Genomic DNA, 18,437 nt, shown 5'->3' on the forward strand with positions numbered 1-18,437 from the left:
ACTCTGACCTCTGCTCAGACCTTTACTGTGCATGTGCTCTGCTCTCCGACCTTATTTCAGTCACTTCATCTTTGTCCGTTCTGCCTCTTTTTCTCCAACTATTGACTTGATATTGAACAAGAACGTCACTTAGACCTCAAACCTCCATCAAGGTCCAGCAGCCTCCTTATAAAACCACATTTAAATTCATTAGATCCAGATTATTGTTCGGACTTGAACCAAATTACACTCACTCGTAAATATCCACGTCAAAGAGAAATAAAAGAAAATGTTATTAGTATGTTCTTGTTGTGAGGTTAACCACTGCTCCACCGTGTCGCCCCGAGAAAGATAATTGTGGTGAATAAAAGCTGAGGTAAAAAACCAACACACACGATGGAGTGATGACGGAACACGACACCGTCTGCACCTGAGCAATGTGTTAAACATCCTCAGACTGAAGTTTTTGTTTCATTTCTGATATCATTTGCCTCGATCGAGTCAACACAACAAAAAAATGTGTCTGACTTCACTTTTAGTTTGAGCCGAACAGTCTCACCATGTTTTTTTTTTGTTCCTTCCTGTGTTTTGTTCTGTTTTATGTTCAGTTCTTAAGGGAAAACCTTTCAAACAGGACACAAATAGTTATATAATCCCCGAAAGGACGTGTTTTTCCTGTGATTATGGGCATTTTGGTGTCAGTCTTCCACTCGTAATCCCATAGAATAACATTCTCCTGGGTATTAATCTTATTTATCAGAGTGCCTCACATGATAAATTGCAAATGCGCTTGATTGTTTCACATATGTGGCCCACCTCTCACGAGACTTTTATTGCTTCTTAAATGAGAGAAGGAGAACGCACAGTCTTTTTTATCTACAAGGCTCTGCTTTTGAAGCTACCTCTGTACCTAAACCCAGTAATTATGGGATTACCGTACCATAGGGATTACTGAGCACGGCACGGGGTAGTTTTAAGTAATCCACACATGAATTCTGATTTCAGCCGCAGCACATTATCAATGTACAAAAAAAAAAAAAATGATTTGATGATTTTATTTTTCTTTGAAGATGTCGATCTCAAAGGTCGAAAAAAATATGAACGACTTTGAATAATATTATGAAGTTTAAAGAAAAAAAGGCACTTAATGCTCATTTTTGTAAGATTCACAAAAAACACTGAGTGACTCAGAGCTAATAAAAAATAAAATAGCATCACGTGTCCTTTAAACTCGCAGCAAATTCAAAAGGATGAATCACTAATGTGTTTCAGGAACTGGCAGCAGAACGACAGTGATGTAAAAACCCATTCCATCATCATGTCATAGATTATTTCCCATTACTACTAACTGTGGTCGGTATGGCTCTAAAACATAAAAAATCAAAATCCATCCTCTCCCTGCAGGATGTCTTTCGTCACTTTCTCCTTTTTCTCTGTATTTTTCTTCAAGCACTGTCACTTCTTTATTTCGCCGCTCCATCATTCTTTTTCGCCCCTCTGCAGATCCGGGTATATCCATCCATTTGTCCAGTCCCTTTAGCCTGACAAGTGGAAATGACAGAGAGAGGAAGAGAAGAGAGGAGGGGAAAGAGAGAGAGAGAGAGAGAGAGGAGGGCTGGATACTTGGGGGGATTGACTTTGAGGCATTTCAGGCAGAGAGAGAGAAACAACAAGCAGGATAAAGAAGGTGGAGACAGAGGGACAGAGAAGAGGTGGAGGAGGAGTGGAAGTTAAAAACAGGCTCGTACAGTTGTTCACGATTTCACCTCCTGTCGAAGAGGCTGTCAGAAATAACGGAAGACAAGCAGCTCCACTAACGTGAGGTGCCCAAAGGGTCTTTATCGCCCCCTGGTGGCTGGCTGTAGTAAAAGTCATAAACCCTGCCTCCTCCTTGTTAGTGGATGGGACCTTGACACTTTCTGTGGCCAATCGCGGTCAAACTGTACACGTACATATCTTATCGATCACATGCACTAGTGTTTATGATATTCTTATTCTTGTATTTTTATATATGTGTAAACCTACTTGGTAAAAAACCCTGATTCTGTCATGTCGAGTGTTTCTGATAAGATTGATTTGAAATAGATAAAGTCACAATGACAGCTGACCTCGATACTGTGGCTCCAAATGATGCAATCTGGGAATAATGGCCTTTCTTCAATCCCGGGAGAAGGTGCAGACATGTCGTCCGTCTTCGTTTACAGAAGATGATTCGGGCTGAAAACTGATTTTACATTTTAATGCGTAGGTTCTGTCTCAGGAATCAGAGACATGATGATGAATGGCTCAGTAAGTTTGTCCAGTTTTGACTTTTTAATCATGGATTTTTTTTTTATGTCTTAACCACTGTCAACACCTCACATTGATTTATGATATTTATATCTTGTCGTACATGTTGATCACTGCTGTGCAGATTCTGGCGGCACAGAAATCTGAGGTATTGACAGCAATAGTTATAAAAAGTTTCTGAAGGCCTCACGTCCAATACACAAGAATATTTCTGCTGCGTCGTCCATGGTTTCGTTACAGTTTTGAGATTCGTGTCAGCTGCACTCAGATTCTGCTCTGTTGCTTTTTTTCATTTCATTGTTTGCTTTTTGAAGTTGGTTTCGAGTTCACTAAGGGTCAGAGGTTAACAAGTCTGCAGGCATAAACTTTAAATTTCACTAAGATCAGGGGCGACAGAAACGCATTACACCGTGCCCTTTTCTCCGGGAATGCAGCCACTGTCCCCTGTGGGCCACGCTACATGATTCATGAAAACTTCCAGTGGGCTCCGGGTGTGAAAATGAAATGGTTTCTGAGTGGAAAATAAACTGTTTGCAGCCCGGAGCGGAGGAACACATCTCTGATTCTGTTATATGGTGATTTTGAAATAAGGCAAATGTCAGCGAGAGACCGCAAATGGACGTAGTTTACTCGCTTACACCAAAGTGGATGGATTGATAGCTCATCGAAAACCTCTCCGAGAGGAACAAATTCCTTTTAGATCAGACACAGAGGGTGAAAAATGTCTTCGGGGAGAAAATACCTGACCCGGTGGTTTTAACAAGATCCTGAACAATTTTAAATTCGACCATTTCCCTGCAGAAAGAGAGCGAGGGCAGCGGAGGATTTATATTTATATAATAGAGCCAAAGAGATAAAGAGAGATAAAGGAGAAACACAGTGTGTACCTGTTTTTGACGAATGTGGGGTGAAAGGCAAAGAGAGTGGGCGGGCAGCCGGCCCCACAGCCCTGATGCACTGCCTTGTGGGTAATGGCCACTGATGCGTAGCGGCCTGGTTGTCATTCTCAGGGGTCCGGCTCCATTAGAGAGAAGAGAAATGGGCCCATTCTGTGTGCGTGCATGTGTGTGTCCTTATGTGTGTGTACTAGCTTCTATCCAGTATGTGTTCCAGAGATGTGTGTGTGTGTGTGTGTGTGTGTGTGTGTGTGTGTGTGTGTGTGTGTGTGTGCACCTGGTACTTAAATGCGTGTATATCTATCCAGAATCCATTTCCATCAGAAAAAACTATCTCGTGTCACTGACTGTTTGCGTCTATGTTTATTTAAGAGAACACTGTGTGTGTGTGTGTGTGTGTGAGTGTGTGTGTGTGTGTGTGTGTGTGTGTGTGTGTGTGTGTGTGTGATCTACTCCATTTGGAGCTACATTAATATGATCCATGTTTCAGATGATCAAATTTCTCTCTCTCGAGTCCCATCAGTACATTCTGACCTCGCTCTCTCTCGCTCTTACTCTCTCTCTCTCTCTGTTGCCTTGATTTCAACTTTCTAGTCTCATTTTTCCTTTTTGTCTCTGCTTCACATACTTTATTTCCTCTGTTCATTTTCTTCTTTCTCTTTCTACCTTTTTCTCACAGACAAAAAAACACAGATACACGTGTTTTCATAGGTCACTTGTGGGGACATTAAATTGACTTGCATTCATTCCTGATTGGAGACACAGGTTCTATCCCTCACGCTGCTCCAATTAACGGGTCTTTAGTCTGAAATTGTCCCCAAAGGTAGCCTATAACACACACACACACACACACACACACACACACACACACGCACACACACACACACACACACACACACACACATAGATCTATATCAGCAACCAGCGTGGAGGAGCTACTTTTCTTTTTGACAGAAAGCTAATGGGACTTTCTCTCTCGTCAGAGCAATTACCCACCTGTTGAATTGCTATTTTACACACACACACACACACACACACACACACACACACACACACACACACACACACACACACATACGTACAAACATGCTCCCACCCTGCAATAAAACTCTTATATTATCCTGTCACCTTCCCAACCTCACTGGTGTACAGTGGCACTAAAGTTATCGTAGCCTAACAGAGCTTGGCACTTCTCCCATTCTGTGTGTGTGTCTATGTGTGTGTGTGTGTGTGTGTGTCTGTGTGTGTGTGTGTGTGGTCATGCACAGTGTGCAGGGAGACACATTCATTCAAACACATCTATACGTTGAATTCTGGATTTTGCAACCACAGAGTTTTTTTCTCGCGTTGTCGTGCGTCCGTCGGTCGGACAGTGACCTTGAACAGGGGACGGGGGTTACAGAGAGAGAGAGAGAGAGGGAGAGAGAGGGAGAGTTTGAGTGAGAGCTTTAATGAAATTCAGCGGTGATATAGTCAGTGTCCTCCACTGTGCCGCATAATAGGCTATAGTGCTTTCCATTTAAATCAAGGCCTCAGTTTATTTGAATGAAACCAAATCCAATCAGGTGCAGACTGTTGGGAAATCACCTCTGTGTGTAGGTTGGACACACACTCACACTCTCACACTCACACACACACACACACACACACACTGTGCATTATACAAAATCCCAGCAGTAAGTGTTTGCATGAAGATGTTCGATTCCAGCTGCTTTGTGAAGAGCATGTGTTATTTGTGGATTCTGCTTGAGGTCGTGTTTCTGTCGAGCTGCCTCCTAATAACTCGGGCAGAGTTATCACATCATATTTAATTCGTTTAACAAAGAAAAATCTTAAATGTATAATTGACTGTGGGCAGATTCATAGTTCATTTCAAATCCAGTAATCCAGAGAGAGTGAAAGCTAAAGAAATAGACACTTTGCGTGCAGCCTAATTGTACCTAAGTATTTCTACGAGTGAAAGGGTCTGGATTAGGGTAATCCAGGGTATAGAGGATAACGGACATTTATTTCGATAACTTTGGAGAAGTTTGGACTTTAAGGGTGAGGGAGAAATCACTGGCCTCTGTAAATACTGGAAAAAAGTCTGGAAAGACTTAAAGCACCCGAGGCGAAGCTTTCACTTCAGTGGAACAATATTTAAAGGTGTGGACATTGATTTTTTTGCCACTTGGGGGCAGCATAATGATCCCAAATGACTCCACAGAGACAACAGAGCCGTGTAGAGTTGTTACAGCAAAGCCGCGGCTTATTTGCACATCAGACGTGGAGCCACGTGAGGATTCAGCTGGTGTCTTCAGCCACGTGAAGCTGTGACTCCTCCTCGATTCACAGCTCTCAGCGTTTGTTTGCACGTGAAGCGTTTAAATGAGATTTGATCCAAACTGGTCACAGGACAGAAATTCTTCAGGAGTGAAACGACAAACTCTCAGCCGTCCTGAACCGATTGACTGAGACACCGGGTCTGAACACCGGGTCTGTACACCAGGTCTGTACACCAGGTCTGAACAGGGCCTGAGGTCATACATCAATTTGATTTCCTTCCAATCACAGACGGTTTAGAGTCTGTGTTTTATCCTCTTTTCAGAATAAGAGAAAATAAACACTCTGACTCCTGAAGTGAGATTTTATCTCTGGGACATCTAAATAAAAGATCCCCAATTTAAAAAGCAACTCGTCTCCTACAATTAGTTTCCATTGGCAGCATGAGAGAGAACCACTCTGTGGATTATTAAAGCCGTGAGTCAAGCAAAGACCTTTTCATTCAGGAGTGACACGGAGCATTCGAGAGAACCTGACCCCGGTTAAGAAGCGATTGATGGTTTGAATATAAATCACTTCAGCCAGACGTGTTTATAAAAAGAGAAAGCTCCGGTTACTAAATGGTTATAACCTGGATGATACAATTGTCTCTGTGTTCTTGAAATATTGAATTCCTGGTCAAACCATTTTTTAAAATAGTGTTTTTGCTCAAAAGGTTCATGGAAAGCGTCATGAAGAATTCATGCCAATTATTAGGAAGCTGCACGAGCGACGTCTGAGTGGAGCCCTCGCATGAAGAATTCTCACAGAAGCACTTAAAAGCACTTGACCAATGACCAGGCGTCCAATCAGATGTTTCTGTGAGAAGAGGAGAAGCTCAATTTGCATGTTAATTTTCAACCTGGCACTTAGTCAATCAGACGTGTTTTATTTCTCTAATGAGCTTTCAGTCGTAATGTTTTGGCTGCTCGAGCTGGACGACAGCCAGTTCTGATGTTTCTTTCTTTCACACGCCGCGCAGATTGTTTGTGTCGTCGTAGTTTTCTGTTTTCTCCCCCATCGGACCTTTAAAAGTGTTTTCATTATGTTTTCATGAATTTGGCACGTATGTGATTAGTATCACGTTCATGAGGCACATGCTTCTCCACACACAGGTGCATCAGGGGAAGCTTGAGAAGACGACAACAAACCCGTCTGGTTACTTTGTTCATTCATTCCATCGTACATTTGTTTCTTTGTTCAGCCTTTGATCGTTTATTAATTCGTTAATTTGTTCATTCGTTAATAATAATATTATTTCTTTAAGAGGATAAAACGGCAAAATATATTTTTTAGGAAAATAAGAGAAACAAACATATTGACTCAGAGATTAAATCCTTTCTTTGTAAGTAAATCCTTCACAGACACTGAGGCTCGTCAGGCTAAGAGACTCAAACATGTCATAAACAGTAAACCTCAACAGTAACGACTGGTTTGCACCTTACGGACCTGAACCTGTGTCCTTTTGGCTTTGTGGAAAAGCGGCACTTGAGTGATGTCATGTGATACTGGGTTTAAACCGAGATTTGAACCACCGTGCTGCCTGGGTTACATCCACAGACCCCCAGCGTTTTGTTTGGCGTTAGATAAAAGACAGTGGTTGTGGTTCAATGTAAATAAGAATCTTATGTATTTGTATATTCTCAGCATTTCCTCATTGTGTTAATAGAGACTATGATCCGCTCGCAATTACTTTTCCTTCAAAATGCATTTGCTGTCTGCAAATTAGTTGTGATTGTAATTTCTAGGAGACGGGGCCAACGATGTTTGCACAAGTAACAAAATAAATGGATTATACATAGACGAAGAAAAGTGGATTGTGGGGTTGAAATTGAAAACCATTTTGTATTATGAACGCAGCTCAGCGGGAAAAACAAGGAAGTCAACACAAGATAAATTGAAGGAAACAACTGAAATTGCATCTAAACGTCTTGAAATCGATGAAAAACACGTAACGAGCAGAAAACACACGAGACGGCAGAGGCCTCAACGGAGAAATGTTACCCACCGTGCCTTGCGGTGTCACGAGTAAAGACTGTTGATGAAAGTTACGCTGATGTGACTCAAGTCTGATGAGAAACACAAACTCCAGAAAATGTCTGGAACATGAGGTCCGGACATCGTTTATTTGTTCTCCGGAGTTGATGTTGATCCAATGCTGTGCACTTTGTCCCAGGAACCTCTGAAACTTTCCCAATTGTTTTGTTATTTGCTGCCAGCAGCTTCTGGGCTGCTGAGACCTCATATGTCCACACACACACACACACGCACACACGCGTTAGAGAGAGCAGATGCCAGCCCTGCAGGCTCTTCATTGGGTTAGGCCGTGTTGTAAAGGTCACAACAAATTACAAGTGGTCAGCTCGGCCCCGTCTGCAGCCATCAGAGCAGTCGCACTGACTCTATCAGCAAAGAATTACACTACTGACCTTTTTGTGTTTGTGTGTGTTTGTGTGTTTGTGTGTGAGAGAGAGAGAGAGAGAGAGAGGTTGTAAGTGAGGGTGAATGCTCTTTTTTCATTTTGTTTCCTTTCTGTGGGAGCTTGTTCTTGGTGCTGAATGTATTTATGTGTCTGTGTGCATTGACAGATGTACACATTTACAGTATAAGTATGTGTGTGTGTGTGTGTGTGTGTGTTTGTTTTCATGGATGCATTTATACTGTATCTGGTTGAGTGTGTGTTTGTGTCTGTTTCCATCTCGTCTCACAGTGGCTGTACTTTTAGGTCATTGACATTCTGCCTGGGCGTCGCACTCAAGGCGACACTGAGATTATTACTGTTGCTGCCCTGTGTTATTTACTTCAACCTGTGTGTGTGTGTGTGTGTGTGTGTGTGTACAGAGACCCTGAACTTGGGATTTGTGTGTTTTTTTAGGACGAGCGGTCGTTTGTAGAGATGTAAAGTTTTTATTATTTTTAGCCGTTTTATGTTTATGTCACTGGTTGATGTGTTCTTGCCTCGCTGGTTGTTTTGCGTGTTCACTTACGAGTGTGTTCTTGCACAGCGTGGTGTGTGTTTGTGTGTAAATGATACAGTCAGACAGTGAAGCCCTCGTGTTAGTTTGAGTGTGTGGGTGTGTGAGCACTTTGCGCTCGCTTATCGCCATCGTAACATTCATTGGTGTGAACACAACACACACTTCAACCGTCTACTGAACTCACAAATTCAGCTTCTGTATAATCTGCTGCGCACAGTCGGGTGTTAGCGTGACTGAAAACGTGATTAATGTTAACGTGAAGTGTTTTAGCTGCGTCATGTTTGCACAGTCCCACACGTGTGTTTATGATTCTGTGTTCGATGGATTTATTCGATGCAGAGTGGATCATGTTTATTCAGGTGTGTGTGTGTGTGTGTGTGTGTGTGTGTGAGCAGAGTAATAACAAGGTTGTAATGATTATAGCTTCTTCCTCTCTCTCTGCTTTGCCGTTTTTGAAGCCCATCTTTCTCTCTCTCCCCCCCCATGCACCCCCCTCCCTCTCTCTCTCTCTTTGTCTCTCTCTCCCTCTCTCTCTCTTCACCTCCGTGCACTGGAGACACCCAAGGCTGAAATAACAGAAAGTTATGTAGCACTTCACAAATGCCCGTCTGTCCCCTGCTTTAATCAGAACGCCTCTGCGTAGTTATGTCCGAGTGTGAGGATCTGCATCCCTTGTGTGTGTGTGTGTGTGTGTGTGTTTGTTCTGCAGCTACAGTACAAACTAGCGTGACGTGTTATACTGAGGCTATAACCATGAAAATGTTTGCCCACGTTGTGTTTCTTGATTTTGTATTCAAACTGATGTGTATGTGCGAGAAAGAGACATAAATTGACAGAATGGGGGCAAAGCTGCTCTTCATCTGAGCTCCTATGGCATGCATACGTACCCGGAGGCCCAAACACACACGGCAGATCCATGCTCATAATGTATATTACATGCTAAACCTGCGCACGTAATAACAGGGAGCGACATGAACACACATGCATAGGGTATATATGTATGTGGCAGATGGTGCAGACAGTGAGAATGACAAAGAGGAGGAGGAGGAGGAGGAGGAGGAGGAGGAGAGAGGAAAAGCAGCAGATGGAGAGATGGAGGTGATTTTTTAAAGGGTTTCAAATAAGTTTGTGTATTTTACTTCAAAAACTATTTCAAGATGAACTCCATCTTTAACCGTCTGTCTATTTAGTTTGTTCGCTTTGCTGATGTATTTAATAAAAAGTTGAGGACCCCAGACAGACCCTTGAGGAACTCCACATGTAAACTACAGTCTTGGATTTGATAACGTTTTATAACTTGATTCCATAATCTTTAATATTATACTATTAATAATGTTAATCTGATTGTAACTCAAGTTGACTCCTGAGATTTGTTGCCGTTAGACAAACTCAACTTTTCCTCTAGACTAACTCAGCTTCACATTTGCCTCTCGGACGCCTCGGTGTCGTGCTCATCAATTCAGCACAGCTTCCTAGTTTCCTCCATTTTACTTATTGAACAGAGCAGCAACCAACTGCTTTACTAAAAGGTCGCTGGTTCATGCAAAAGGCCAAAGTCTGGAGCTTGAGGCAAAACATTAAAAGCTAATCCACGACATCATTTGAGCAGATAATCACAGACAACACGTGTTCCCAATTTCAAAAGAACACAAATGCTCAAACACATGGAGATCAGATCCGGAAGTCGATCAAGGATTCCTGGCACACATTGTCATCTCATTTCAGCAGCGTGTGGACACATCTTGCCGCAGTGTGAATAACCCAAGCAGCGTAGTTCATTTCTGGAGCTCCCTGCTGATGAGCATACACGGTGCACAGTGAGGAAAACAAGTCAGTGTTGCTGAAAATCACATCTCGCTGCCACAGCAGCCACACATTTGCACTCGTCTCTCTGCAGAGTGGAGAAAAATTACATGAAACAGGAACTCCACAGGAACCGAAAGACATCAGCAGCATAAACCTCCCGTCTGTGAACTAAATGACAAACACCTGCTTCAGGCTCGGCTCTGAGGAGCGGAGTGCCGCGGTGACACCGTGGTGTTTGAGACAGTCGTTCTGATGAAGTGCTGCGACCAGTGGTGAAAATATATGTTTTCAGAGGATTATGGAAAACGCTCTGTAGGCAGGTGTCCATTACAACCACACACACACACAACAAACAACACACAAATGAACAGATTAACATTTGTCCTCCGCTTTGTCCTCAGGGTTTTTAAAGCGGCAGTTATTTAATTTTTGTCCTCTGGGGAATCAATCAAACGTAATTTGTATAGGTGGTTTTCATTGAAGTCACAATTTGTCTCACAGGGTTTAACAACGTGAAACATCCTCTGTCCTTAACCCTCGACGAGAGAGAGGAAAAACTGCAGAGAGAGAAACTCATTTAACAGGAGAGAAAAACAAACCAAACCAATCTAAAATGACAGAAACCGTCTTCACTGTTCGTCTCGTATTTTGACGTTCTTGTTCGGTCCATGTCCCATCTGCTAACATCGATGAGGCTGCAGTCAAGGTGCTTTGGCTTCACTTGTCATGTCGGCTCAGTTTTCTCTTCCCGCCATTTAAAGCCACGCAGACTGGGGTTAGGTTAAAGGAAACTGCAGCGTCCTCCCGCTCCCTCGATAGTAAAGGGTTGTGAGAGAGGAAGAGCGAGAGAGGAAGAGCGAGAGAGGAAGAGCGAGAGAGGAAGAGCGAGAGAGGAAGAGCGAGAGAGGGGCATTGATCAGGTTGAAAGACGCTGGCCGGGAAAGGAAACTGCAGGAGAGGACATCCGTCATCCACAGAGACGGTGTCAGTGCGGCCCGCGGTCACGGCGCTGTGTTGCTTTATCTGCATAATACAAGCGAGACCAACAAGATGCTGGTCGGGGCCGACGGTCAGTGTTTCTCTGCACAGGTACATCCTGTAGGATTCTGCAGCTTGATGGAGTCATTCATCCACTTTGCAGGACGTCGTTAGTATGGGCGGCCAGGGAGGGAACGGGAGGCCTCACCTCGGCAGCGCTAAAGCCACAATTACTATTCGTTTCATCTCCTCCTCTCCTCTCCTCTCCTCAGTTCTCATTTCAACTCCCTACTTTCATCTGCCTTTCCCTCATCGGCTCAAAGTTCATCACCTTTACTCCTCTTTCAACTTTCCTGATCCTCTCATCCCTTCCCCTCCTCTCTCCCTCTGTTTTTTTCCTCCCTCCCCTTTTTCTCTCATCTTCCTCTCACACCGTCGCCGCTGAGTGTGACGTGCGCCGCACCGACTCCAGAACTAAACGCGAAAACTTCAGATGCGTGCGATTTCTGCCTCTGCAACTTCAACCCGGTCTGTTCACACAAACACACTTCGCACTTAGCAAAACACCAGGCTGCTGCGCACGGGACCCCGGGGCCCCGCTGCTCGAGAGCTCAACTGAACACAGCCTTGAATTTCATCTATCGTTAACTATTCAGCAGGCAGGACCACAGGGAGACAGAAATCCTCTGTGTTTGATGATGGAAGTCTTCACCTGCCCCACCTCTCCGCCTCGCACCACTCCTTCCTCCGTCCTCCGTCCTTCTCTCTCCCTTGACTCCCTACTACTACACACACAAACACACCCACTCAGAGTCTTCCCCTCTTTTGTGGGCATTGGACACTTTGGATCACACAAGCAAAAAAATAAACCCACGCAAACACACACAAACAAAGACACACACTGAAATACTGTACATGTACCATTGAGCTCACGCCGCACATTTACGACGCCTGTGAAAACACACACAGAAGTCGCAGTGTATTCATCTTGTTGAAAGCTCTTTGTCGGACGGCCTTGGCCTTTCACAGTGAATTGAGAAAAAGCAACAAGCTTCCCTGAGAGAGAACGCTCCCTCTATCAGTGTTAGTCTGATTTCTATACTCTGAAAAATTGATTTAGAATTGTCTTGTTTTCTTTGCCTCACGTTATTTCTCCTGCCAAGAAGAATTATAGTGCAGCAGATTGTGTCTTGAAAAAAAAAAAAGAAACTGTTTTTCAGGCAGAACGGGAAAGACAAATAATTCATGCAAATGTTGCAATCAACAGTTCATATGCTGCACACATAACACCCCGACCATCTGCCGGGCAGAGAGCTCACGCTGAATTTAAATACAGAAACGCTGCACGATGGTAAGCGGGCCGTTTGCACTTCACTCCAGAAAAATCCCAGCGCTGTCAGATGAACGTGGAGCTCATGTCAGATATCAACACGAAACCTCAGCTGACAACTTTCGTTTTATTTTGTTAGATCGTATTATTGGAAAGTGACAAACGTGCTTTGATTGACCGGCAACGTGTCCGAGGTTCGCTCCTGCCCTCTGACAGATGCATGCTGGGTTCGTTTGTGTGGATTGGTTCCGGTTGTTTGGCTCCAACGAGGTTAAAGTCGTAAAATGTTTAGTTCAGCATCGATAAACGTCTCAGACCGTGTTTCTCCAGAGGGCGTTCATTTAAACTTTTCTCTTTTGTGAAATAACATTTCCCATCATGCCTGAAGTTGTTGAGAGGAGCTGATGTGAAGGTCACAGCACAGTCAACAAGTGGATGTGGGTTCCACACACAGAAGCAGCTGAACAATAGAAACAATGGAGACGGTATGTGTGTATGTGGACTGTTGTCTTTAGTTATTATACAAATATTGTTGCTGTGATGATTTATTGATGTTGAATTGCTACAAGCAGCAGATTTAAGAGTGGAGTTGAATCATCTCTGCTCATGAATCAAACATTTTGCCACCAGGAAAACAAAACTGCCTGTTTCGAGACGTTGTCGACATGATGCTCAATATGACAGATGGTTGCGTCGGTGCAGTCGTGCGCCCGTGTTTGTGCGTTTCTGTGTGCAGGCGTGTGTGGAGGGGATAGAATGGGATTCACCTGAGGCGCTGCACGGTCCCGTGGGCGAGCGCTGAGAGGGAGACAGTACCCCGAAAGACACGGGGGGAGACTGACGATCACGTGTGATGTCTGTGTGTGAGACTTTCACTTGAGGTTTGAATTTGTTTTCTTCGCCCTCCATATTTTCTGCCGTGGCCACTGGCAGCATCACCTGCTTGAAATGCAGCTGCTACCTGTGAAGCCTGAGGTCCCCATCTGTTCCTGTGTGTGTGTCTGTGTGTGTGTGTGTGTGTGTGTTTTTGTGGGTCAGCTACCAGCTGCAGAGGAAACTGTTTCTTCGCTTCGTCCTGGATATAAGATGTGTGTTGTTGTGCTTCATGGGTTTCATGCTTCATTTCTGTAAACGCACACATTAGCAGATGCATCGGTGCCTTTTCATTGTGTCTCAAACAAAAGATTCCTCTGACACGTTTTCACTGCGTTTCATTGACTTACTGAGAATTGGCTTCTTTGTCTGTGATTCTCTGATGTGTGTGTATCCTCTTGTGTGTGTGTGTGTGTGTGTGTGTGTGTGTGTGTGTGTGCGTGTGTGTGTGTGTCATGTTGTGTTATCATGCCTCGTGCCTGCAGAGACCACAGGTAGAGACAGTTTGACAGGATTTTCAGAAAACATCCAACTCTCTGGAGCTTGTCAATGCTGCGTCTCCAACTTCACATGTGTTTGTGTGAATATTTAACCTACACATACTGGCTGTGTGCATGTGCCTGTGTGCATGTGCCTGTGTGCATGTGCCTGTGTGCGTGTGTGCCTGTGTGCGTGCACGTGCGTGCGTGTGTGTGTGCATGTGTGTGTGTGTGTGCGTGTTTGTTTGTGTTTTCCATGTGTCTCTCACAGGTTGAGAGTTGTGATTACAGCCTATAGAAGCTGGCAGTTTGAAACAGCTTTCACCCTAAGGGTGGTGCTGTGTGCCCACACGTCTGCACACTAACTTACACACACTACACACACACACACACACACACACACACATACATACACGCACACACACACACAGAGAGAGAGAGAGAGAGAGAGAGAGAGAGAGAGAGAGAGCGGCCTGAACAACTGCATACAAACACCAGTGAGGATGTAAATGTCACAGGAATGAAGAGAAAAACACCTCAAACAAGACGAGCCTCGTTCTCGTATCATGACTTCGCTCTCAATTACAACTTCTCAGAATCTTACAGTTTCTTTTTCTTCAACATCATTAAAAAACAAAACACCTTTAATCATCAAAAACATTTACCCTTTGATTTTGACATTGCCTTTTCTTTAATTCTTCTCTCACTCTCACAGAAATGGACACACACACACACACACACACTCACACTCACACACACTCACACACACACACACACACACTCACACTCACACACACACACACACACACTCACACAAACACCTTCCTGGACACCTTCTGTCAGCAGCGTGACAAGGTGAGCAGAGCCAGCATACATTAAACACATTAGTACAATAGACACCACAACCCTTTATTATGATAATGAGACATCTGATTTGCATGGAGAGTGTGTGTGTGTGTGTGTGTGTGTGTGTCCTCGTCTATAATCCCGGCCTGCTGGTTTTTAATATAACATATATCACCTGTATCTGCTCCTGCTGAGGTTTTACATGTCGTGATTTTATTATCCAAACCTTCACAATCTGAGCAGCGTGTGTTTGATTCCCCGGACGTGTAAACACCCGTCGGCTGTCACTTCCGATACGTCACCGCGCGGGTCACCCACCGGCAGAGACACCTCCACACATCCATAGTTTTGATTTTCAGCTTCTGTTCCACATTCTGCTAAATGCTTCACTGCAGACATCAATATGCTCGTGTCAAATTAGCTCCGAGATCTCAGTATAATCATCGTAAACAAAAGAACCCTGTCGAGAAAATTGTTCTCCTCTCTCTCACAGACCTGGAATGATCGGCGCTTGTGTTTCTCAGAATGAATGCCACATTTTCCCGGCACCTGTTAACCGCTGGATTCATTCACGGTCAATGAGGCCGCCGATCTTTTCTGCCGTGCTCTCATTTGTATGAATGGTAATAACGGTAACGTCTCGATGGCGGCAGTGATGATTTATTGATGTTAAAATGCTACACTTAGCGACCGTGAGTGTCTAATGAGGACGGCTTTAAAGCGCCCGATGTGTCATTTGTGTGATCACCAATGTGACGGAGATCACAGAAGAGTCAGATTAACATTTTCATCCATTATAGATGATGGAAACACAGCAAACGTTGTTGGAACAGACGTGTCTGATGTGAACACACTCTCAAAGACAGAACTGTGATCACAGCTTCTTTAAAAGTGTTCTGATGGTATTAATGTTTGTTTTGTAGAAAGACAAGTTGGCGTCGCTGCATATTTGATGCTTCAGCTGTGCAGCTGCACAAAGGCAGAAAATGTTTGAAGCAGCTTTTTGACCTCTCTTTCTTCAACTTGGTGAATTAAGGCGTGAGCTCTGACAGAGGTCTGAACTCTCTGAACACTCTTCTTCTCGTGTTGTGACAAATGTTTGATTCCTGAAACTTTAAACATGAAGCGGCTCAAGTTTTTTTCCAGTACAGTCGATAATGTTTGTTCTTTCTTTTTATTCATTTTAAACACACACGCATCAAAATCCAAACAGATTTATTCCACGTTTCTGTAAACAGTTCTGAATTGTTTTGGACACAGATTCATTCATTGGTAGCTGCGAGAACAGTTTCATTATTTTATTTTATTGAACTGTCAGAACAAAACAAAGCTCAACATCTGAGTCGTGATTTATTTTCTTCTGGAGCAGCCGGAGAAGTAACACGTGGACCAAAGGAGAAAAAGATCTGTTGGCTTTATTAGCTATTTGTCCACTCTGACACTGACTTGATCAAAGTGCTTCAAACATTTGTTGTGCGGTAGAGAGGCTGCAAGGAGGCCTGCTGGTGTGTGTGTGTGTGTGCACGTGTGTGTGCATGTGTGTGTGTGTATAGTGTATATTTCAGAGAAGATGCCTCCCTTCATGGTAGGTTAGTCAACATAACAATTATAGTCCATGTCATTACCCCCCATTAGCATCATGCAGATGTCGAAAAAAAACACACACACACACACACACACACACACACAGACACACACACAGTGGGCTCATCAAATCCCTCATTAACAACTTTAGATTTGTGCACGTGGTCAGAACAACATGAAGCAGGCTGGTATCTGTATTTAGACAGATACCAAACAAATGCAAAGCTTTTTTTCAACAAATCCGCCCTGATGTTTTTTTTTATAGCTTCATCAGTACCTGCACACAGTGTGTTGTTTGTGTAATTGTGTATCTGTTTGCATGCATGCATGCATGTGTGTGTGTGTGTGTGTTGTCACTGTCTGAACACATCTAAATCGTGTCAGTGCTCCCCCTCTCTTCTGCTCCTTTGAGCAGGGTGACTGCCTGAGTGTTTGTCTTCTGAAGTTGAAGAGCTAATTACTGTCGGCCTCCTGCAACATGAGATTCGAGCTGCCAGAGGCTGGAGGCAGGACCTGCTCGCCTTCTGCTGCGGTGAACCGCCTCTGTGTGATGTTACCGAGTAAAAAGAGTTTCTCCCGGGTGTTAAAATGCTTTGCAGCGACTTTGGCGCTGCTCGTTGGGAAGGTGTCCAGTTCCTCTTTTGTTTTGCCTTTCCTCTGGTTCCACTCGTGCTGTGGTTGAGCACAGAGCTGCAGGTTGTGCACAATATGCTGCCGAGCTCGGTTTCTGATTTGATTTGCTCTTATTTGTCGTGTTCAGTTTGTGTTACTGTGTTTACTTCCTACTGCGGATCACAACATTTCTGAATTAGCACGTGCAGCAAATAAACATCCTTAGCTGTGGAGTACACAGAAGAGGTCTGTGAATAGATTTGCACCTGCTTCCTGTTCTTACACCTTTCGGTTGAGTCTGAACCCTCAGAGGTTCCGTTTGTTGTCGTCTTCAACACAAAGTTACAACAACAGAAGCTGTGAGACTCTCTCGCTCTGTGTTTCCAGGGAGCTTCGGTGTAAAGACAGTGACACAGACAGAAACTGCGGAAAATCCTCACTCGGTTTTTCTCACTCGTTTTTTGCTTCATGTAAACTCGAGCACACATTTTTGCATGAATCAAAAAGTGAGGTTTCAAAGCGATAATTACAGCAGGTCGATTATTTTTCAGTTTATCGATGTGCACCTGTTCTGTTTGTGTCTCACACATCTCGAGAACCGGCTTCACTCTCTGCATGTGTTTTGTTTCGGGCCTGAGGGAGTTCTGTTTTGAGGGTTGGTGTGATTTAGACACACGATCCGTTCAATATCAATACATATTGAATAAAAAAGGAAGCTTCTCTCAGTCAGAGGACAGCGTGCATTAAATATGTGGACCGAGTTGAACAAGTCCACGTCCTCGGATAAACTACAGCCGCGGTCAGCACCTGGAAAAAAAGGGAAATGATACTCTCTGAGGTCTGGAGCATCACCACAGCTCTACAACAGCTTGTTGTCCATTTGTATAAAACACTTTAATGTCTCACTGTTTCTCTGGTTCTTTAAAACACTTTCTACTCATTCAACGCTTCTGCTTCCAGTCGCCTCCTCTCACAGATCTCGGTTCCACCCGGTGATATTTCTGATGTGTGGTCTGTGTTGGCTCCCGCCTCCGGACTGATTACAATATTCTTCTAATGTGCTTTGAGCCTGACTAACGGACTGCGTCTGTTTTCCCTCAAATACCCTCAATGCGCCTGTGTGTGTGTGTAGTCGCTCTGTATGTACAAGCATGCTGTGTGTGTGTGTGTGTGTGTGTGTTTGTGTGTGGGTGTGCGCGCAGCGTGCTCAGCTCCAATGTGCTGATTTTCATTCAGTTATAATAAAGCCTGTTGCTCGCTCTCATTTACAGACATTAGCGAGCGCCACTCCTGGCTTCTTAGGGAGCTCGGAGCGGAGAAAGACACGGAGTCATAGATATAAATAAATAACACACAGAGGTGCAGGAATTCAGATGTGAGTGTGCTCCTGCTCCCTGCATGATAAATGGGTACTTAGAGAGAGAGAGAGAGAGAGAGAGGGGGAAGAAACTAATAGACTGAGATGCAGAGAAATGAGGAGAACAAG

At 44.0% G+C, this 18,437-nt stretch overlaps 1 protein-coding gene across 2 annotated transcripts in view; it reads left to right on the top strand.

The window, feature by feature from the left end:
• Positions 1-18,437, top strand: part of pvrl2l (PVR cell adhesion molecule related 2 like) — a 209,192-nt gene that overhangs the window by 168,300 nt on the left and 22,455 nt on the right. The window lies entirely within an intron of this gene.

This window comes from Paralichthys olivaceus, chromosome 20 (genome assembly GCF_024713975.1).
Source record: "Paralichthys olivaceus isolate ysfri-2021 chromosome 20, ASM2471397v2, whole genome shotgun sequence".
Taxonomy (NCBI): Eukaryota; Metazoa; Chordata; class Actinopteri; order Pleuronectiformes; family Paralichthyidae; genus Paralichthys; species Paralichthys olivaceus.